The sequence below is a fragment of the Narcine bancroftii genome, chromosome 1, assembly GCF_036971445.1.
Source record: "Narcine bancroftii isolate sNarBan1 chromosome 1, sNarBan1.hap1, whole genome shotgun sequence".
Classification (NCBI taxonomy): Eukaryota; Metazoa; Chordata; class Chondrichthyes; order Torpediniformes; family Narcinidae; genus Narcine; species Narcine bancroftii.
In genome coordinates, this window is record NC_091469.1 from 412,724,365 (window position 1) to 412,745,105 (window position 20,741).

At 43.1% G+C, this 20,741-nt stretch overlaps 1 protein-coding gene across 4 annotated transcripts in view; it reads right to left on the reverse strand.

Moving 5' to 3' along the window:
• LOC138753290 (zinc finger matrin-type protein 3-like) overlaps positions 1-20,741 on the reverse strand; it is a 495,498-nt gene that overhangs the window by 360,939 nt on the left and 113,818 nt on the right. The window contains exons 2-4 of one of the 4 annotated variants that reach the window (XR_011351083.1): positions 18,723-18,854; positions 3,575-3,747; positions 3,062-3,320 (exon numbers count right to left, since the gene is read on the reverse strand). The exons of 1 other annotated variant lie outside the window; for it this stretch is intronic. The gene's annotated coding sequence lies outside the window, so the exon portion shown is untranslated. Of the gene's footprint in view, positions 1-3,061; positions 3,321-3,574; positions 3,748-18,722; positions 18,855-20,741 lie in introns of those variants that run through there. 2 more of the 4 variants (XR_011351077.1, XR_011351080.1) reach the window with 2 other exon arrangements.

Consider the following 20,741-nt stretch of genomic DNA (forward strand, 5'->3'; position numbering starts at 1 on the left):
GTCTGTACAACTTAACAGATTATTCACTTAGAAATACATTCCATTAAATAGAAGTTAAAATAATTTTTCACTGCTTATTTCAGTATCTTAAATGATCATTTGTTTTCTTCTATTATCTTACTGACTACCAATTGCCATGAATTTTAATAAACTGAATATGATCATCATTCTAATCTAAATAAGAGTGGAATCTTTATTCTATGCTTAAAACTAATGAAAAACAGTGGCACAAAGGAGCAAGCTAGGTATGTTAGGATACATTACAAATATATTCAGGAACACTGTTGATGGATTTCAACAATATTATTTTTACAATGTACCTCCTCATCTCAAAGAAAGATCCTAAAGATTTTCTGAATAATTATATTTGGAAACATTTTTGTGCAGTAACAGTCATTAGATGAGAAGAGGAACTGGACAACCCTTGACCACATTGTGTTCCTCCATTTTGGGATTCTCTTCCCGACACCTTTTAACCATCAGTTTTTAAAAGTCATGGCACCAACTCGAGTCCTTCCCTCAACCTCTGCATTCCTTCATCATCTTCATCCCCTTAAACACATTTCGTAAAATTTAACCGATCCTTCTCTGGAAAAGGATGAAACAAAAACATCTTACACTCCTATTAAGGATGATTGGTTATTTTAAAGGCTCCAAAAAGATTCAAATGTCCAAATTATTTTTAAATGCTCACATAAACAAAGCAGACCAGACTTATATTTGAGGAGTGTGAAACACCAACTCAGTAACTTGAGTTTGAACACAAGAATATCACTAGATGACTGTGTCAACTCAATTATAAAGCTAAATTGATCCAGAACACAGCCTAACCACAAACCTACCAATAAAGTGCAAACCTACACAGGCAAGGCTCCTCAACTCTTCATCTACTGCCCCTTGCACCTGCAATGAGCTCATCAACTTCATTCACTTTGCTGTGAAATTTCACCCCGATCTCAAATTCACTTGGCTTATCTCCAGTGTCACTCTTTCCTTTCTTGATACCTCTGTCTCCATCTCAGACAAACCTACCATCTCCCACAACTACTTCATCTAAATTTTTTCACACCCAGTCATCTGCAAGGACTCTATTCCTTTCTTTCAATTTCTCCGTCTCCATTGTAACTATTCCCCAGATGATGTCTTCCAGTCCAAATCACCCAAAATGTCCTCCTTCTTCCACAACTGTGGCTTCCCCTCCACCACCATCAACTCAGCTCTTGCAGACATCTCCCCCATTTCCTCTTGGTCCCTAGATACATCAAAAACAGGATGGGGCCCAAACAGTCCTTCCAAGTGAAGCAACACTTCACTTGAGTATCGGCGGGAATCATCTACTGCATCCTGTGCTCTCTGTGTAGATCAGAGAGACTGTACACAGACTAGGAGATTGCCTCACTGAGAACCTTTGCTCTGTCCACATTAATGACAGGGATCTCCCAGTTACCAACTATTTCAAATTTGCATCCCACTCCCACACTGACATGTTTGTCCATGGTCTGAGCACCCTCCTACCGGATGGCAATAACATTGATCTCTAGTTTCTGCTAACTTTCTCTCTATTTTCCCTCTCTTCCCCATCTGTCTTCTTTCCTCCAGCTTTATGACCCCTTCCCTCTCCATTCAGGGAACCACACCACCCACCCCCCCCCCTTGTTTACTGGTGTTCCCTCCCTCCCTCCTCCACCTATTACCTCCTGCATGTGGGACTGTAGTCCTCCCCATGCCCCAACACCACTTGTTTGGGTTCCTGTCCCCATTTTGTTCATATCTTGATGAAGGGCTCAAGCCCAAAATGTTGGTGATGTACTTTACCTTTGCTATATAAAGTACACAGTTTGACCAGCTGGGTTTCTCCAGCATTGTGTTTTTACATTTTTTTTTACAACCTAACCACAGCCAACTCTTAGCTCAACGATTCAACTACTACCCCCAAGTAAGGTAATCCTCATGATGCTGAAAGCAAACTTTGGGAGACATTTGCACTCATAAAAGCATAAAAGATTTGCTAAATGTATCAATCATTTATTTACAAAGCACAGATTACACTCAGCCCAACTTCTCTCTGACCTCGAATCCAAATGCATGATACAAAATGCATTCCAAATTAATCTGATGTGCATCCAGGTCCACTCAGACCAGTTCAGGTATACAGACTCTGCTGGGCAATTATATAAATTGATTGGAAAATTGTGAATAAAGGCTTGCATAAATGTTTTGGGTTCTCAGAAGTCAAAGGTTTCCTAGTCCAAAAATAAAGTTATGTAAATTCTTTCTGAACTTTTAAACTTATCAATTTATCACATGGAACAGGCCTGCACAAGAGTCCCACCAGTTGAGAATGGTAGTGATCTAAGCAGCTCAGAAAACATTTAAATACTTTCATTTAAATCCTGGTATCCACCACATTTTTAACCAGAAGGTACTGTTCTCAATAGTACAATGAACGAATGTTCCTTTAAAAAGTAGTGGAGATTACAAGACAAAAAGCCACCAAACACATTTACAGCAGTTGCTAAGGAATGATGAACTTTCTCAAGGAAGATAAACAATCTTGCCTTGTTAACACAATTGGAAAAAAAATTTGTAAAAGTAATTTTGAAAATTATTACACATCTATTTATAATGAACTTCTGTATGCCATTGGTTTCTTCAACAACCAAAATAGCAGCATTCACTTTTTTTTGCTCCCTGATGGCTCAATTTAGCCTGAGGCAATTTTATATTTAGATAGTCAACCATAAATGTCTCACAATCTCAAAGCAAATTTATATGCTAATTTTGTCTATTATAGATCATGACAAAATGCAAAATGTTCAGCAGAAATTAAAACAAAACATGCTGAAAACACTCAGAAAATCAAGCAGCAGCATCTGAGAAACAGCTAATACTTCAGGTCATGAGTTCTGATGAAGGGTCATCAACCTGAAACATTGAAGTCCATTTGTATTTCCATGAAAGTTTCATGCAGTTTTAGTTTTTACTTGAGATTTCCACCATCTGCATCTTTATTTTTATGCTCAGATTTTTTTTTAAACATGATTGAGGCAAGGATCGCTGCTGAATAGTTGCAAGGTTCTCTATTGAACACAAATGTTCCTACTATCAGTACATCAAAAACTGTTAAAGGGAGAGTCAAAGAATATCTTGAGAATTTAAAGCAATATGCTTGAAATTTAGAAATCCTCAAAAGATCATGATTCCCATAACTTGCCAAATCCAACTGCATGGTGACAATGTGCAACCTGTTTAAAATTAATTGAAATTCTGCACATTGCAACTAACAAAGAACAGCTTACCCTTTTCTTCTATCCCTAGACCTGTGAAAAAATCATTGAATACTTTAAGCCCAAATGATTAGAAGGGGATTGGAAAAACGGAATTTGAAATTAGTGCAAATATCATGGTTATGTAACGTGTTTTGAGTTTCTGTCTCATTAGGTCTGCTAGCGACACTCTGTAGCTGAACATTTTGTACTTATTTTCCTTTTATGGCTTTGATCCAATATTTAGCAATTAATTTACGGTGGTTCTGATCTTAAACCAAGATGTGCTGGTTTTCAGGCTTATGTACCTTCTGTCCAAAGATAGCAGTGAGAGAAGGATGCGACCAGGGTGATGTGGGTTCTTTATGGTGTTGGCTTCCTTCTTGAGGCAGTGCCTCACACAGATGTCTTCAAGGGATTGGAGGTCACAGTCTATGATGGACCTAGCTAGGTTTGCTATCTTCTGGAGCTTTCTGCATTCCTGGGTGTGAGAAACAGAAGTACCTTCACAGAAATTGATCGAGACAAAAATTGAGAACAAAGAACATTTATTATTATACAACAATGCAAAGTTGGGTGCTTCCCCTTACCCTGGGAATGCACACACACACTGGGGCTCACCCAACTTTTATATAGTTTATTTCAGTATAGAAGTACCCTCCCCCTTACATTCTTCTGCCTCCTGGATGAGTTTGGCATTAGGCAATCCTGTCAGCCTACGTGCTGTTTCTGTGAACTTGGAGGACCAGGGGGTATCCTGTCTGTGTCCCATCATGTCATTGTCCTTATTCACACCTTCCCAACCCTCAGGGCTTACTAACTTCTTATATGCAGAACTTGCTAATTCTGTCTAAGGCTTACTAATTACATATACGGAACTTGCTGATTCTGTCTAAAAAGGGTAGAAGACCCTTATCTTATTCAGACTAACTTTCCTACATTCTATTATCTATCCTTATTCTATTCATATTTCATCTTTCTTCTTTGGCTTGGCTTCGCGGACGAAGATTTATGGAGGGGGTAAATGTCCATGTCAGCTGCAGGCTCGTTTGTGGCTGACAAGTCCGATGCGGGACAGGCAGACACGGTTGCAGCGGTTGCAGCAGTTGCAGGGGAAAATTGGTTGGTTGGGGTTGGGTGTTGGGTTTTTCCTCCTTTGCCTTTTGTCAGTGAGGTGGGCTCTGCGGTCTTCTTCAAAGGAGGTTGCTGCCCGCCGAACTGTGAGGCGCCAAGATGCACGGTTTGAGGCGATATCAGCCCACTGGCGGGGTCAATGTGGCAGGCACCAAGAGATTTCTTTAGGCAGTCCTTGTACCTTTTCTTTGGTGCACCTCTGTCATGGTGGCCAGTGGAGAGCTTGCCATATAACACGATCATACTGGCTTTATTCATTACACATATATCCATACTAGCTTTCTTCATCTCTCATATTTTCATATTAGTTTTGCTCATCTCTCACATGGGTGATTTAATTCCTAAACCAGCCTGTGATGCAACCAGTCAGGTTACTTTCTACAGTGCACCTCCAAGTCTGACAACAAGCCAAATCTCCTCAGACTCCTAAGAAAGTAAAGGTGTAGGTGTGCTATGGTTTTCTCAATGAGCTGATTCCAGGATAGGTCTTCTGAAAAATGTTCAAAAAGCAAAGGAAATAGAACAACAGCAGCCTGCCTAGATTAAAAACAGTCAGTGTGGCTGGAAAAGTGCACGGATAGGAGAATCACGAAACATCAACAATGTTATTAAACCAATTTCAAGATTGATTGACAGTGTCAATTATCCTCATTGTGTCTGAGAATAGCGCAGGGCCCATGCAGCCTCTGTTTATTTATTCTCCTCTTGCCATCATCTCCTGGCTTAAACACAAATCCCTTCGGTTATTGAATTATGTCTCTCAACGTCTTATCACATGATCTTTTGCTCAATCCTATAATGCTCATCTTTATATTTGCTTAAAAGTTGTTTGTCTAAGAGATAAAACATGAAAGCCTGCAGACACCATGGTTGAAGTAAAAACACAATGCTCTGGAAACTCAGCTGGTCAAAAAGTGTACCTTATGCAGCAAAGATAAAGATACATAACCAACATTTCAGACATGAGCCCTTCATCAAGGTATGAAAAAATTTTGACAGGCGCCGGAACAAAATGATGGAGAGGCAGGGGGGAGGAACACAGTCCCAAAGGCAGAAGGTAATAGGTGTATAAGGGAGAAAAAGCAAACAAGCAGGGGAAAGGAGAGATGATTCTCTGAATGGAGAGCAAAAGGGGTGATGAAAAGACAACAGAGAGAAAAGAAAGGGAAGATAGGGAATAGGCTTACAGAAACCGATGTTAATGCCATCCATTTGGCGAGTGTCCCTATGGAAATCAGGTGTTATTCCTCCAATTTACAGGTAGTCTTGGTGGGATAGTAAATGAGGCTACATGAGCCAGACATGTGAGCATGGGAGTGGTGTGCAGAAATGAAATGGTTGGCCACAGGGCTGGGAGATCCCTGTCACTGATGCGGACAGAGCAAAGGTGCTCAGTGAAGTGATCTCCCAGTCTGTGCCAAGTCTCCCTGATGTAAAGGGAGCATAAGATGCAATAAATAACTCCTGCAGATGCATAAGCAAAGCACTGCTTCACTTGAAAGGACTTTATTGGGCCTCAAATAATGGTGAGGGAAGAGGCATGGATGCAAGTGTGGAGCTTCCTATGGTGACAGAGGAAAGAACCGGGAAGGTACCGATTGGTGGGGAGGGATGAGTGGACAAGGGAGTCACAGAGGAAGCTGTCCCTGCAGAAGGCAGAGAGGGTAGGAGAGGGGAAGATCTGTCTAGTAGTGGGATCATGTTGTAGGTGGCGTAAATTATGGAGAATTATTTATTGGATACAGAGGCTAGTGGGATGGTAGGGGAATCCTATGTTTGTTAGATCTGGGGGCAGAGGGGTCCAGGACAGATGAGCAGGAAAAGGAGGAGATTCTGGTAAAGGCTGAGTTGATGGTGATGGAGGAGAAGCAATGTGTGGGGAAGAAGGCAGATATTTCAGATGATCTGGAGTGAAAGACCTCATCTTGGGAACAGATGCAGCAGAGATGGAGAAATTGCAAGAAGAAATTAGAATCGTTGCAGGGGACTGGGTGGGAAGTGTAGTTGAGATAGTTGTGGGAGTTAGTGGTTTTGTAAAATATGTCTGTGGAAAGTTTGTCTCCCGAGATGAAGGCAGAGATCAAGAAAGGGTAGAGTGTTGCTGGAGATGGACCAGGTGAATTTGAGATCGGGGCAAAAGTTGGCAGCAAAGTGAATCAAGTTTACAAGCTCATCTCAGGTGCATGAGGCATCCCCCATGTAGTCATCAATATAGTGGAGAAAGAGTTGAGGAGCCTTGCCTGCATAGGCTCACAGCATAGATTGCTCCACAAAGCCCACAAACAGGTAGGCATTCCTGGGACCGATTAAAGTACCCAAGACTACTCCTTTCATTTGAGGAAAGTGGGATGAGCCAAAGGAGAAGTTATTAAGAGTGAGAACAAGTTCTGTCATGCAGAGGAGAGTGGTGGTGACTGGTTAGGTCTCTTGTCAAGAAATAAACAAAGGACTTTGAAACCATCTGCATGGGGGAATGGAGGTGTAAAGGGATTGGCCGTCCACAGTGAAAATGACGCAGTCAAGTTCAGGGAATTAGAAGTCATGGAAGAGATGGAAGGCACATGGGGTATTGTGGATGTAGGTTGGGAGGGATTGGACCAAGGGAGAAAAGATCAGTTGAGGTGGGGCAACACAAGTTCAGTGGGGTAAGAGCAAGCGAAAACAATTGGTCAGCCTAGATAATTGAGATTATGAATCTTGTGTAAGAGATTGAACTGGGCAGTGCGGGGATGGAAAACAATATATTGGAGTCCTTGGGAAGGAAATGACCAGAGGTTGGAGATGATGTTGAAGACAGTGGGTTGATGTATGGTGGTGGGGTCCCGTGGAAGGGGTAAGTAGGAGGAGGTGTGTCGAAGCTGTCAGCTGGCCTCAGCAAGGTCAATCCACCAGATTGCAACAGCGCCACTCTTGTCTGTAGGTTTGATGGTGAAATTGGGATTGATATAGAGAGTGTGGAGGGCCGAGAGTTTGGAGAAGGTGAGATTGGAATAAGATGAGGGGAGTGGTAAAGTTGAAACAGCTGATGTCTCAGCAGCAATTGGAAATAAAAAGATCTGAAGCAGGCAGCTGGGCAGAATGAGGAGTCCAAGAAGAGGAAGAAGGCTCAAAGCTGGAGAAGGGGTCTTGGCTCAGGGGTGGAGAGTCACAGTCTTGGATTTAGGCCTGAAGATGAAGGTAATGGAAGAAGAATTTGTTATTGTGGTGTGCACATTACTCATTAAGGTGTGGTAGGAAGGGGATGAAGGCAAGGCCTCTACTGAGGACCAAGCGCTCCATTTCAGAGAGGAGAAGGCCAGAGGGGATGGTAAATTCCAGAGGTCAGTGTGGGAATCAGTATGGTGAAGAGTGTTGGGGGGACATGGAGGGTTAGGGAGGTCAGAGGGAGGAGATGGAAAGTAGGCTCAGAGAAGGGTGGTAGATGGTTTGGGAGGTTAGAGGGGGGAGGTGGCATTGGCAGTCAAGACTTCAGGAGCAAACAATAGTCTCTACCCTCACTTGGCATCCATCAAGTCCCAAGAATGGAGGGAAATGAAAATTTCTAAGTTAACTAAATTTGAATTTATGGTTTCATATTTTTCAGATAAAGGTCTTATATCAGAAATATATGCATTATTACAAGATACAATGGTTAAAATTTTTTAGATACATCTAGGATTAAGTGGGAGCATGATTTAAGTTGTGAGATTAGTCAGGTGGATTGGGAAAATATGTGTTATGATGGGTTGACTAAATTAATTAATGTAAGATATAGTATGGTTAATTATAATTTTTTGCATCAGTTATATTTAACCCCTTAAAAATTGAAAAATATGGATTTAGTAATTCAGGTTTGTGTTCTAGGTGTGGATTATGTGTTGGAACATTTCTACACTCTGGTTTTGTGATAAACTTCATCCTTTTCTGGTTTAAAATTAGGATTTTTCTTCAAAGTTTGTTTAAAATTCAATTTCCTTCAGATCCCAAAATGTTTTTGTTTGGTTATTTCACTCCGTTAGTGGACTTGGGGTTGGATAAGTTTCCGACAGCGTTTATTCGTCTAACATTGGCAGTTGCTCGTAAATGTATTGCTATGTCCTGGAAAGATGAAGCGGAGTTAAATGTAGTTCAATGGCATCATGAGTTGAAGTCGTGTATCTATATGGAGAAAATAACATATAATTTATATAATAATTATAATTTTTTTTGTTAAGATGTGGACACCATATATGAAGAATATGAATTTAGTAATATCATAAATTACTGAATGTTTTTGTTTATTTTTAATGCTTCCCTTTAGGGAAGGGGGAGGAGGCGGGTTTGTTTTACTGTTTTATTATTAGACTACTTATTCTGTAAAAGTCTGTTTATTTTTATTGAAAAAATACTAAGTTTAAAAAAAGTCCCAAGAATGCTTTCCTCAAGACTGCAGCCTCCATCATGGATTTCCATCTCGGCCCCAGGACCTCCCAAAGTTGCGGCCGTCAACTCCCACCATGGCCCAGCCTCCCGCCACTTTCGCTCAACCTTTAGCCTAGACCATGGTCCCTCTCATGCTGCAGCTCCGACGCCAACACTCAGCTCATGGCTCCCGATAATGCAGACATTAGTCTGACCTTCCACAGTCCTGACCTTGCTGCTGAATCCCATAGGATTATTCCCTTTACCCCATCCTCATACACCTCTCCCCACTCTACCCATCTCCCTTTCTGAGCTCCCCATTTCTTCCAACCCCCTCCCAGACCCTCTCATCTCTACCCTACTATCCACTGATCAACTCTACCCTCCACCCTCTGACCTTCTCAATCCTTACCTCCCCCCTACCTCTATCTCCACCACACCAACTCCCAATCTGACCAGTTTGGTCTTTGCCATCACCTCTGATCTTTCCCTCTATGAGGCAGAACACTCAGCCCTCAGTAGAGGCCTTACCTTCATCCCACTCCATCCACACCTTAATGAGATCCACACATGCCATAATGCTGAACTCTACTTCCGTCACCTCCACCTCCACAGGCCTATGTTCACGTCCATGACTCTTCAACTCCCAAGACCCCTTCTCCCACTTTAAGCCTTGTTCCTCCTCTTGGACACCCTGTCCTGCCCAGTTGCCAGCTCTAGACCATTTTATTTTTAATTGTCGTAGAGACATCAACCATCTCAACTTCAGCATTCCCCTCTCTTATTCCAATGTCACATCCTCCAAACACTCTGCCCTCCACCCTCGCACGAGTCCCAGCTATGCCTCCCTCTTTGTGGGCCAATCCATGCTGCAAGCCGACATAGACAAGGACCCTCAACTCCTCGTCCGCTATAATAATGACTACATCAGTGCTAACTCATGCACCTGTGATGAGCTCATCAACTTCATTCACTTTGCTGCCAACTTCCCTGCAGTGACACGAATATGTGAATATTGGATATCTGGCCCATCTCCCACTGGTGACTCACTCCATGGTAACTCCTGGAATAAAGGTTGACCTCCCTCTCCCTGTTCTCAGTCGAGCACTCTGAATTGGTCCAGCTAATAAAGCCCATAGTTCCTCACTCTGCAGCTTTGGAGTTATTAATAGAGCCTATCATTTTAAATCTTCCACACAGGCTGGACAAACTGCTGCAACCCAACAGACTAGACCTCGACCCACAGACACCCCAGAGCTGTACGAGCAGTGGATCAAGTGCTTCACAGACTTCCTGGAAGCTTCCAAGGACCTCGTGAACTCTGATGAGAAGAAACTCAAGTTGCTGCAGGTGAGGGTCGGCTGCCATGCGTACTTGGCAGCCAAGGGTGGAAGTAAACTCTATATGGTGATCGACTGCAGCCAAACGAACAACCACTATATGCAGCTGGACGCATAACCTTCTTCCCCGAATTGCTGACAGTCAACAAGATTCCCCAGTGCAGGGTGTTCTCCACCACTGACCTAAAGTTGCCATGCCACCAACTCCACCCCCCATACCTAGGAGACTGCCAGTATACCCCACTAAAAGAGGAAGGCAGGCTCTACCACTTCCTCTGGGTTCCCTTTGGAGTCACAAATAGTATGTCTGTATTTCAGAGGGAAATGGATTGGACAGTGAACAAGTACAAACTGACACACATGTTTCCCTACCTAGATAACATCACCTTCTGCAGCCATGACCAGCAGGATGATGACATGAACCTTGCCAAACTCCTCCACACTGTTTAGTCCCTCATTTTGACCTACAATGAGGACAAGCGTGTGTTTAGCACAACTCACCTGGCCCTCCGCAGATGCGTCGAAGAACAGTGTCATCACCCTCGACCCTGACTGCATGTGTCCCCTTAAGGAACTCATGATCCCACTGTAATGGAGAGGCAGCGTCCACCACCTGGTGACGCTGCTGCGCTCCTATTCAGAGGACACACTGCCTGCCAATCAAGGTGACCCTTGCAATTGGCCCACCTAAAACACCAGGTGCTGCAGTCCAGGCAGCCCACCCAGACTCAGTCCTGACCTTCACCCAATTGGCACAGGTGAATTACCTCATCTCACCCCTGCACTTGTCTTTGAGCCATTGGTAACAGCAGCCAACAGGGCTCAGACTGCCCCGAGTGATTGGCCCCCCAGTACTGCCTGCAAAACTATAAAGGACCATGTGCCCCTTTATTCTGTCTCTTTACACTCCTCATGGGACATAGGTAGCACCTTTCACATTGGATTGGGGTGAGTCTCAAGGCCAGGTAGCAAGAGCCGTATCCGTACCAGTCAAGGGATGGGGGTAGGTAGCATCATCTCGATCTTGATTGTTGAATGTATAAGTTCATGTTATTTCCTTCAGTCTTTGTGGATTCTCCGTTATCCAAAGTGTATATTTACCATGTGTGTGTGCGCGTGTGTGTAGAGGTTTTCCTAACATATCGACCCTATTGTCCAGTTTCCATCCCTGAAATAAACATGTGCTTTGTACTTCAACTTTGTCTGGTTCTTAACCTGTAGGACCCACATGAACCCAAACAACACCCACACAACCTCAAGGCACTAAAAAGGTGCCTGGGGTTCTTTTCCTATTACGCCCAATGGGTGTCCAATTATGCCAATAAAGCCTACCCCCAGTAAGATCCTCAACCTTCCCCTTACAGACAGGGAGATATCGCCAAAGCCACAATGCATGCTGTGGATCAATCCATCCTGTTTCAGGTAGAAAGCGATGCCTCTAACTTCATGCTTGCAGTCATATTCAACCAGGTAGGCAGGCCAGTAGCCTTCCCCCCCCCCCCCACCACTTACACCGGTCCTGAGACATGACACTCCTCTAGAGGAGGCGGCACAGGCCATCATTGAGGCGGTATGCTACTGGCATCATTACCTGGCTGGGAAGAGATTTACCCTACTAACGAACCAACGAGCAGTTGCGTTCATGTTTAATACCAAGTTGTGGGGTAAGATCAAAGAGTACAAAATCCTGAGCTGAGAATCGAGCTCTCTACCTACAACTATGATATCCTATACCGGCTGGGCAAGCTCAACAACCCCCCCCCCCCCACCCCTCCCAGACACCCTATTCCGGGGGACGGGATGTGCACCAGCGCGCATCTCAGCCACCTCCAGTCCCTCCACAACAGCTTTTGCCACCCCAGAGTCATGAGATTGTTCCACTTCATGAAAGCCCGAAACCTTCCCTACTCCATTGAGGATGTCAAGTCATTGACCAGACACTGTCAGGTCTGTGTGGAATGCAAACCACAGTTCTTCCGGCCCGACAAGTTACACCTCAAAAGCCACACACCCCTTTGAAAGACTCAGCATCGATTTCAAGGGGCCCCTTCTCTTCGTCCAACAGTAACGTGCATTTCCTGAACGAATACTGCAGATTTCCTTTTGCCATCCCCCGTCCCAACACATGATCTCAGCCACCGTCATAAAGCCGCTCCACACCAGGTACTCGAATTACATCCACAATGATCGGGAATCCTCTTTTATAAGTGACAAACTGCGGTAGTATCCGTTGTCTAGAGGCATTGCCACTAATAGGACAACCAATTACAACCCCCAGGGGAAACAGCCAAGTAGAGAGGGAAAATGCCACATTTAGAAAGCGGTCTTCCTGGCTCTTAAATCAAAGGGTCTGGCAGTGTCCCATTGGAGGGAAGTCCTGCCAGAAGCACTCCATGCCATCCAATCCCTATTATGCACCGCTACCAACGCAACCCCACATGAACAAGTTTTCCTTCTCCAGGAAGTCGGCGACTGGAACCACACTGGCTGTCATCCCCGAGAACTGTTCTGCTGAAGAAACATGCAAGGGGTCAAAAGTCTGACCCATTAATCGAAGAAGTGCAACTCCTGCATGCTTACCCTCAGTATGCCTATGTGATGTACCCTGATGGCCATGAGGACGGTCCCTGTCAAGGTCTTGGCATGTGCTGGAGACACCTGCCCATTCCCCACCCCCTGTCCTACCTACACCCTTACTGCCCCCCCGTCAGGGTCTTGATGCAACCCACCCCCACCCACTCATACACCTTTGGCCCTGCTCCAGCTGCTCCAACCACCACAACTGCCCCCACATACAACCAAGCCCCACCTCCAACGGAGCCAGCCCTCCTGCCCCAGTGTCAAGACACATGACTGGCAATGTAGCTGACCATTATACCTCTGGCTGAACTGCACCAGTCACAGAGGCAAAGGAGACCACCTGACCAGCTGAGCCTCTAGGACTTTTAACCCAGCAGGGTCTTTGTTTTAAAAGTGTGGGCGAATGTGGTGCTATGTATATGTAACTGCCAATGGATTGCTGGCCCTTACCCCACTGGTGACTCACTCCCTGGTAAATCCTCCCCTTGTGACCCTGCAATAAAGGTTGACCTTCCTCTCCCTCTTCTCTGTCGAACACTTGGAATTGGGCCAGCTACAAGTCTAAAGTATAATAAAGCCTATTGTTCCTCACTCTGCGGCTTTGGAGTTAATGATAGAGCCTATCATTTCCACCATCCCCCCCCCCCGCCCCCCCCAAACACATTTCATATTTACCTGGTCTATCTCTGGCAATACTCTCCCCTTTCTTCATTTCTCTGTCTTCATCTTTGAAACAAGTTTTCTACAGACATATTTTACAAAACCACCAACTCCCACAACCACCCATTTCTTCATAACCAGTCCCCTGCAAGGATTCTATTCCCTTCTCGCAATTTCTCCATCTCCACCACATCTGTTCCCAAGATGAGGTCTTCCAGTCCAGATCATCTGAAATGTCTGCCTTCTTCCACAAACATGGCTTCACCTCCACCACCATCAACTCCACCCTTACCCATATCTCCTCCATTTCCCACTCATCTGCCCTGATCCCCTCTCTGCTCAGTCAAAAGAATCACATGATTCCCCTTGTCCTTATTTACCACTCCACTAGCCTCTGCATCCAACAGATTATCCTCTGCTTTGTACTACCTAAAAGATGATCCCACAACTGGACACATCTTCCCTTCTCCTCCTTCTGAAAGGACGGCTCTGTAATTCCCTCATCCACTCATCCCTCCCCAGCAATTGCCCCCCTGGCACTATTCTCTGTGGCCACAGGAAGTGCCGCGCTTGCATCCATCATCACCACCATTTAGGGCCCCAAATAGTCCTTTTAAATGAAGGAAAACTTGTGCATCTGCGGGAGTTATGTACAGCATCCAGTGGTTCTTTTGTGGCCTTCTCTACATCAGAGAGATTGGACACAGACTGGGAGATCACTTCACTGAGCACCTTTGCTGTCCATATCAGTGACAGGGATCTCCCAGTGGCCAACCACTTCAATTCCGCAAACCACTCCCACCCTCACATGTCTATCTATGGCATCACCAAGACCACTTGTAAATTGGAGGAACAACACTCTCTGACCAGATAGAATTAACACTGACCTCCAGTTTCTGCTGGCCAACTCTCCATTCTCCCTCCCTCCCTTCCCTTTGTCTTCTTTCCTCCAGCTCTCCGACCCCTTCCCTCTCCATTCACCGAGCCATCCCTCCTCCTCCCCCTCATTGCGACTGTGCCCTCCCTCCCTTATCCACCAATTACCTCCTGCCTTTGAGATCATGCTGATCCTCCCACCCCTCCCCCCTACCACTTTTTTCCGACATCTAATGACATTTTTCATAACTTGATGAAGAGCACAAGCCCAAGACCTTGGTTTTGTAGTTTTATCTTTGCTGGATAATTTCATTGTTGACCAGCTGAGTTTCTCTAGCATTGTGGGGGATTTGTTGAATATTTTATTTTGATTTTTATCAACAAACACTACCAAAATTATCATCACACATAAATGATTAAAAGTGAATTAATCATTGATACATCTTCACCACCACCACCCACCATCAAAACCCTAAATGAATGAAGGAAAGAAAGAGGAAAGAAAAAAAGGAAAAAGGAAAAGAGAAGAAAGGAGCTGTTGAGATCTGGAATCCAATTCAACAATTGGGGGGGGGACAATTATTTTGTCTAGATCTCAATAAAAGGAAGGAAAATGAAAGGAAGAAAAATAATTATCTTATTAAGTATTCAACCCTACACTTTGTAGGTAAGGTTCCCATATCTGCAAAAATGTTTTATACTTGTTTCCTAAATTGTAAGTGATTTTCTCCAGGGGAACACAACTATATATTTCAGTATTCCAATGGGCTATTTCCAAAAGAGAATCAGACTTCCAGGTAATATGATTGTGTTTTTATTGTCTAACAGAGATAATGTTAATAAAGATCTGCTTTTAAATGGTGGCTTTCTTAACCTTAAGACATCGCTGAACACATGACAACAATGCAATAATGTTGGAAATATCTAACACTTCAGATGAAAATTTGAAAATTTTCAAATTGCCCTGAAACATTTATTCTGTTTCCTGCTCCTAAAAATGCTGATATACAATATAAAAATGTTTTTGAGAAACTCAGCAGATCACGCAGCGTCCAAAGGAAGTAAAGAACAACCAATGTTTTGGGCCTGGGCCCTTCATCAGGAATAAGAAAAAAAAACTGACAGATGCCTGAATGAAGTGTGGGGGGAGGAGGAGAGGAAGGAGCAGGGAAGCAGCACAGTCTGATAGGTAAAATGTAATCGGTGGATAAAGGTGGGAGGGTAGAAGAGAAAAAAATCTGAGAAATGGTAGGGGAGAAGGCAGCTCTATGATAGAATAAGGAAGGGAAGGGGTGGGGAGCTGAAGGATTGGAGAGAGGGGTAGAGAAAGAGGGACACTAAAAGGTGTTCATGGAAATTGGAGGTTAATGTTAATGCCATCTGTTTCGAGAATGCCAAGATAAAATATCATCCAATTTGCAGGTAGCCTCGGTTTGGCAGTGCGAGGCCATGGACAGATAAGTCAGTGCGGCAATGATGTGTGGAAATACAATGGTTGGCCACTGGGTGGTCCTTGCTGTTGACGCCATCAGTCTCAGATAAACAGAACACGACACTCAGCTTCAGATTAAGGGTTCAAGCCCAAAATGTTGGTTATATATTTTGGCCTCCTATGGATGCTTGCACACCTGCTGAGTTTCTCGAGCACTTTTGTTTATTAACCACATTCAGCCCATTAGTTAACAAAAACGTTAATCATCCAAATGGATCTCCATCGCCCTCTCCTTCAACCCCTTCAGTAGATCCTTTTCTTCCACTCATGCATCTCTCTATTTACAACAGAAACAGGAGTAGTCATTCAACAAGATTGCTTCAACACCCACTTTAACTTAATACTGTATCCTCATATTTTGACATATTAAAGGGATCAATCAATTTCTGACTTGAATACATGGAGCAAATAAGCCTGCGCGTCCTCTTGGTTAAAGAATTTCAAACAATGACCCTCTCAATTGAGAATTATTTTTCATCTCTGACCCCAATTTTGAATCTGCACCACCAATTGACTAGGGTTGGGGGGAGGGGGGAACATTCCTCATCAACTATGCCAAGAATACTGTACATTTCAATTTGGTCATGTCTCATTCTTCCAAATGCAAGAGAGTATAGATTCAATCTGCTTAATCCTTCCCGACATGACAAACCATCGTCCCAAGAATCAACACTGCGAACCTATTGGTAGGGGTACCTGACCTTAATGCCGTGATCGAGGTACAGACATATAGGAAAGTGCCCAATCTTTGATTCATCTTTTTCAACCAGTGTAACCTCCTGATTCTGGTGATGTCCTTTTTGAAGGTACTAAGTAGACACTAACTCAATCACCTTCCTTTCAAACTGCGCTATTCCATGACCCAAGTGAGTCTAGCTGGGTGGGTTCGGCAGATTCTGGAATTGGGAGGTAAAGCTCACAAGTGTCATCCGCAGTTGTGTTTCTGCAAATATTCCTTTTTCTAATTCCACAAAAATGAAAGCATTGAATGATTTAATCCTTTTTATGAGGAGGTGGAGGCAGGTTCCCTTTAGTGAATGCAATTTCTTTTCAGTATTTACGATTCCAATTATACTTTTTTTTTTAAGATCAGAGGATGGACTGAGATGGGCATTCATGGTGAAGGTACGAGTTCCCACATTTTGACTCAGCAATAGTGAAGTAATGGTAGAGGACCCATGATTCGGAGCCGAACAGGAGCGTGGGTATGACAACGGCTCTGTATACGCTTATCTTTGTGAGGTTTTTCAGTTGGTTGTTTTTCCAGACTCTTTTGTGTAGTCTTCCAAAGGCGCTATTTGCCTTGGCGAGTCTATTGTCTATCTCGTTGTTGATCCTTGCATCTGATGAAATGGTGCAGCCGAGATAGGTAAACTGGTTGACTGTTTTGAGTTTTGTGTGCCCGATGGAGATGTGGGGGGGGCTGGTAGTCATGGTGGGGAGCTGGCTGATGGAGGACCTCAGTTTTCTTCAGGCTGACTTCCAGGCCAAACATTTTGGCAGTTTCCGCAAAGCAGGACGTCAAGCGCTGAAGAGCTGGCTCTGAATGGGCAACTAAAGCGGCATCGTCTGCAAAGAGTAGTTCACGGACAAGTTTCTCTTGTGTCTTGTTGTGAGCTTGCAGGCGCCTCAGATTGAAGAGACTGCCATCCGTGCAGTACCGGATGTAAACAGCGTCTTCATTGTTGAGGTCTTTCATGGCTTGGTTCAGCATCATGCTGAAGAAGATTGAAAAGAGGGTTGGTGCGAGGACACAGCCTTGCTTCACGCCATTGTTAATGGAGAAGGGTTCAGAGATCTCATCCGCTCCATCCTCAACATTAATTGGAGTGCTTTCATCCCTAACGTCGAAGTACTCAAGATGGCAGAGGTCGACAGCATCGAGTCCACGCTGCTGAAGATCCAGCTGCGCTGGGTGGGCCACGTCTCCAGAATGGAGGACCATCACCTTCCCAAGATCGTGTTATATGGCGAGCTCTCCACTGGCCACTGTGACAGAGGTGCACCAAAGAAAAGGTACAAGGACTGCCTAAAGAAATCTCTTGGTGCCTGTCAGATTGACCACCGCCAGTGGGCTGATATCGCCTCAAACCGTGCATCTTGGCGCCTCACAGTTTGGCGGGCAGCAACCTCCTTTGAAGAAGACCGCAGAGCCCACCTCTCTGACAAAAGGCAAAGGAGGAAAAACCCAACACCCAACCCCAACCAACCAATTTTCCCCTGCAACCGCTGCAACCGTGTCTGCCTGTCCCGCATCGGACTTGTCAGCCACCAACGAGCCTGCAGCTGACGTGGACATTTTACCCCCTCCATAAATCTTCGTCCACGAAGCCAAGCCAAAGAAGAAGAAGTGAAGTAATGATAATTAAGCTTCTGAAGACTCAGAAATGGGCAGGGTAAACATAATATGCTCATTTTCTAATAGTTTTGGTATTTTTGAATGGTTGGACCTGAAAATGGAGTGAGAACCCTAATGTCTCCATTTAAGAAATTCAGCATCAGATTCAGGAGCAAAAAGCACATTGCTGGAAGACCTCAATAATCTGTGGAGGGAAAAAGCTTGTCAGTATTTTGGGTGGGCACCCAGCATCAGGACCAAAAGTGCAAAGGGGAGAGGGCCACTATAAAGTGGTGAGACGGAGGAGTGAGGCAGGACCTGCCAAGCAACAGGTGGATTCTGGTGGAGATATTGAACCAAAACATCAGCTATCTCTTTCTCTCCACAGATGTTGCACAATTCACTGAGTTCTTCTAGCAGTAGTTTTTTTTTCTTTCCTGATTCCATGATCTGCAGTTTCTCAAGTCTCAGATTCAAGAGGATGTTTCTGGAATTTGCTATTCCATTTCCTCAGCATTGGCTCATGAAAAATGATCTTTCCATCCATAAAACAGGGAAAATAATGTTGAATTTCTCCATTGGGATGTTTGCCAATTCATTCTGTACATCACTTTCTTTTTATTCCAGAAAAATACAGTCATTAAGCAAATGCTTACCTCAGCTTCTGACATTTGGAGAACAGTGCTAAATAAATGCAGCATTCTTTTCATAAGTTATGTATCCGGCAATCATTCCTTCCTGTTACATTTCCCAGCAATAAGTCATTAATGGTGATTCAATTAACACAACTGTATCAGTGGAAAAAATAAGCAAGTTGCTCATTTCAAACTTGATATTGCAACAAGTAGTAATTCTAGCTCATCTACTGCGATTGCAACTATGATATTAAGGGAATTCCAATACATTCAACAGTGGAAATTACAGAAATGATAAGAAACCACTAGCATAATACTGTAATTCTGTATTGCAAATATAGAACTTAAAGGCTCATAACTCATAAACCAAGATCCAAGAATTGGTTGAGCATCATGTTAATGCACACATCATTCTTTGCTGTTTTTGGTATTTACTTTCTCCAAAGACTATAGACCACGGAGTCCCAAAAAAATGTAATCAATGTGAAACAAGACAACCGCAATGCAGTATTACAAAATTACATGGAAGCTTGCAAATTGAGCATTGTTCTTGCTGAATTCTGGGAAATTCCTTGTGATTATTATTTAGATCGAGAAGAGCTCTGTTTTGTGTTTCTAGCAAAAAAAAACTACCCAAGCTTCAACTATTGAGTTATTTTGCCATTATGGAATGAATGTCTACAATACAGGTGCTCTTAAAAAAAGAAAATCTCAGTTTAAATTGAAGTGATGCTTAAACCATTAAATAAAAGTCTTCTGGCCTTTTAATGAAAACCCTTTGATTATAGGCTTTTCATTAAATAAATATCGCAATGCAACTTTTTTTAAAATGCTCATCAGCAACACAAATAGATTACTAACTTGTCAAAGTCATTCATCTTTTAAGTTTGATGTTAAATTATGGATATCTATGCTATAAAATACAATACAACTCCAATCTATCTTTCAGGTTTTATTCTATAAAATGGTTCACAATTTAATTTTTTTTAAATGGATTCAAGTTAAGCAATTCAAACTGCAGTGCACTGCCCTGCAACTGAAGATTGGTTGAGATTATAAATATATAATATAGCCATTAGAACTGGTATCTTGAACGTGTTAATGGCCTTAAGTTTATCCATTTCCATGAAGATGATGAGCTAATATTATGTTATGAACTAACAAATTTTGCGATGAACTAACAAAGGAACAGTTATAGAAAATTCACTAAACAATGGTAAATTCAAAATATTAGTTTTAATTAAATTATTAATAATACAACAGTTCTTACTTGTTTCTAAATTTAACACTGACAACTATTTTTACAAAGAGGGTGGTGGACACACAGAAGCAGATAGGGATAGTTGCAGAGACAGGTAAAATTATGATGTTTAAAAGACATTTCAACAGGTACATGATGGGTGAGACGTATGGATCAAACTCAGGGAACTAGGACTGGCCTGGGGAGATAACTTGGTCTGTGTTGTAAAACATTATAACAAAGGGAATGAAAGGAGAAAGATTCTGGGAGTTGACAGATGAGATTTAAGGAAGGGTTTTAAGAGCCGATGGACTGAAACATTACCTCTGTTTCTCTGCCCATAGTATTTTTTTACTTTTATTTTAGATTTCTAGCATCTGTAGTTTTTATTCATTTTTAGAATCAAGGATGTGGTATGAAAACTGAGCAAAACTGTCACAAGATCTCAAGGTATTTCATCATGCATTTGAGGTGGGATTTTTTTCACTCACAGGGCAGTGAAGCTGTGGAATTCTCCAACAAGGTAGGTCACAGAGACCAAGCAGCTGATTAGTTATGAAGATTGATCATTTTCTGGATACAAAATGCATTTAAGGGCTACAGCATTGAAATTGCAATTAATAGACCTTTACCTAAAACTAGTTTTCTATATTTCTAATTAAATTTTATTTTCATTTTGTAGATTTCTTAGTTGACACCAAATGTAATGGTGTAAATACCATTAATTTTCCTGATAATGAAAAGTTTCTGAAAACTTGGAAAGGATTGGCAGTCAAGTCTTCTCCTTCCAACATTGGAAT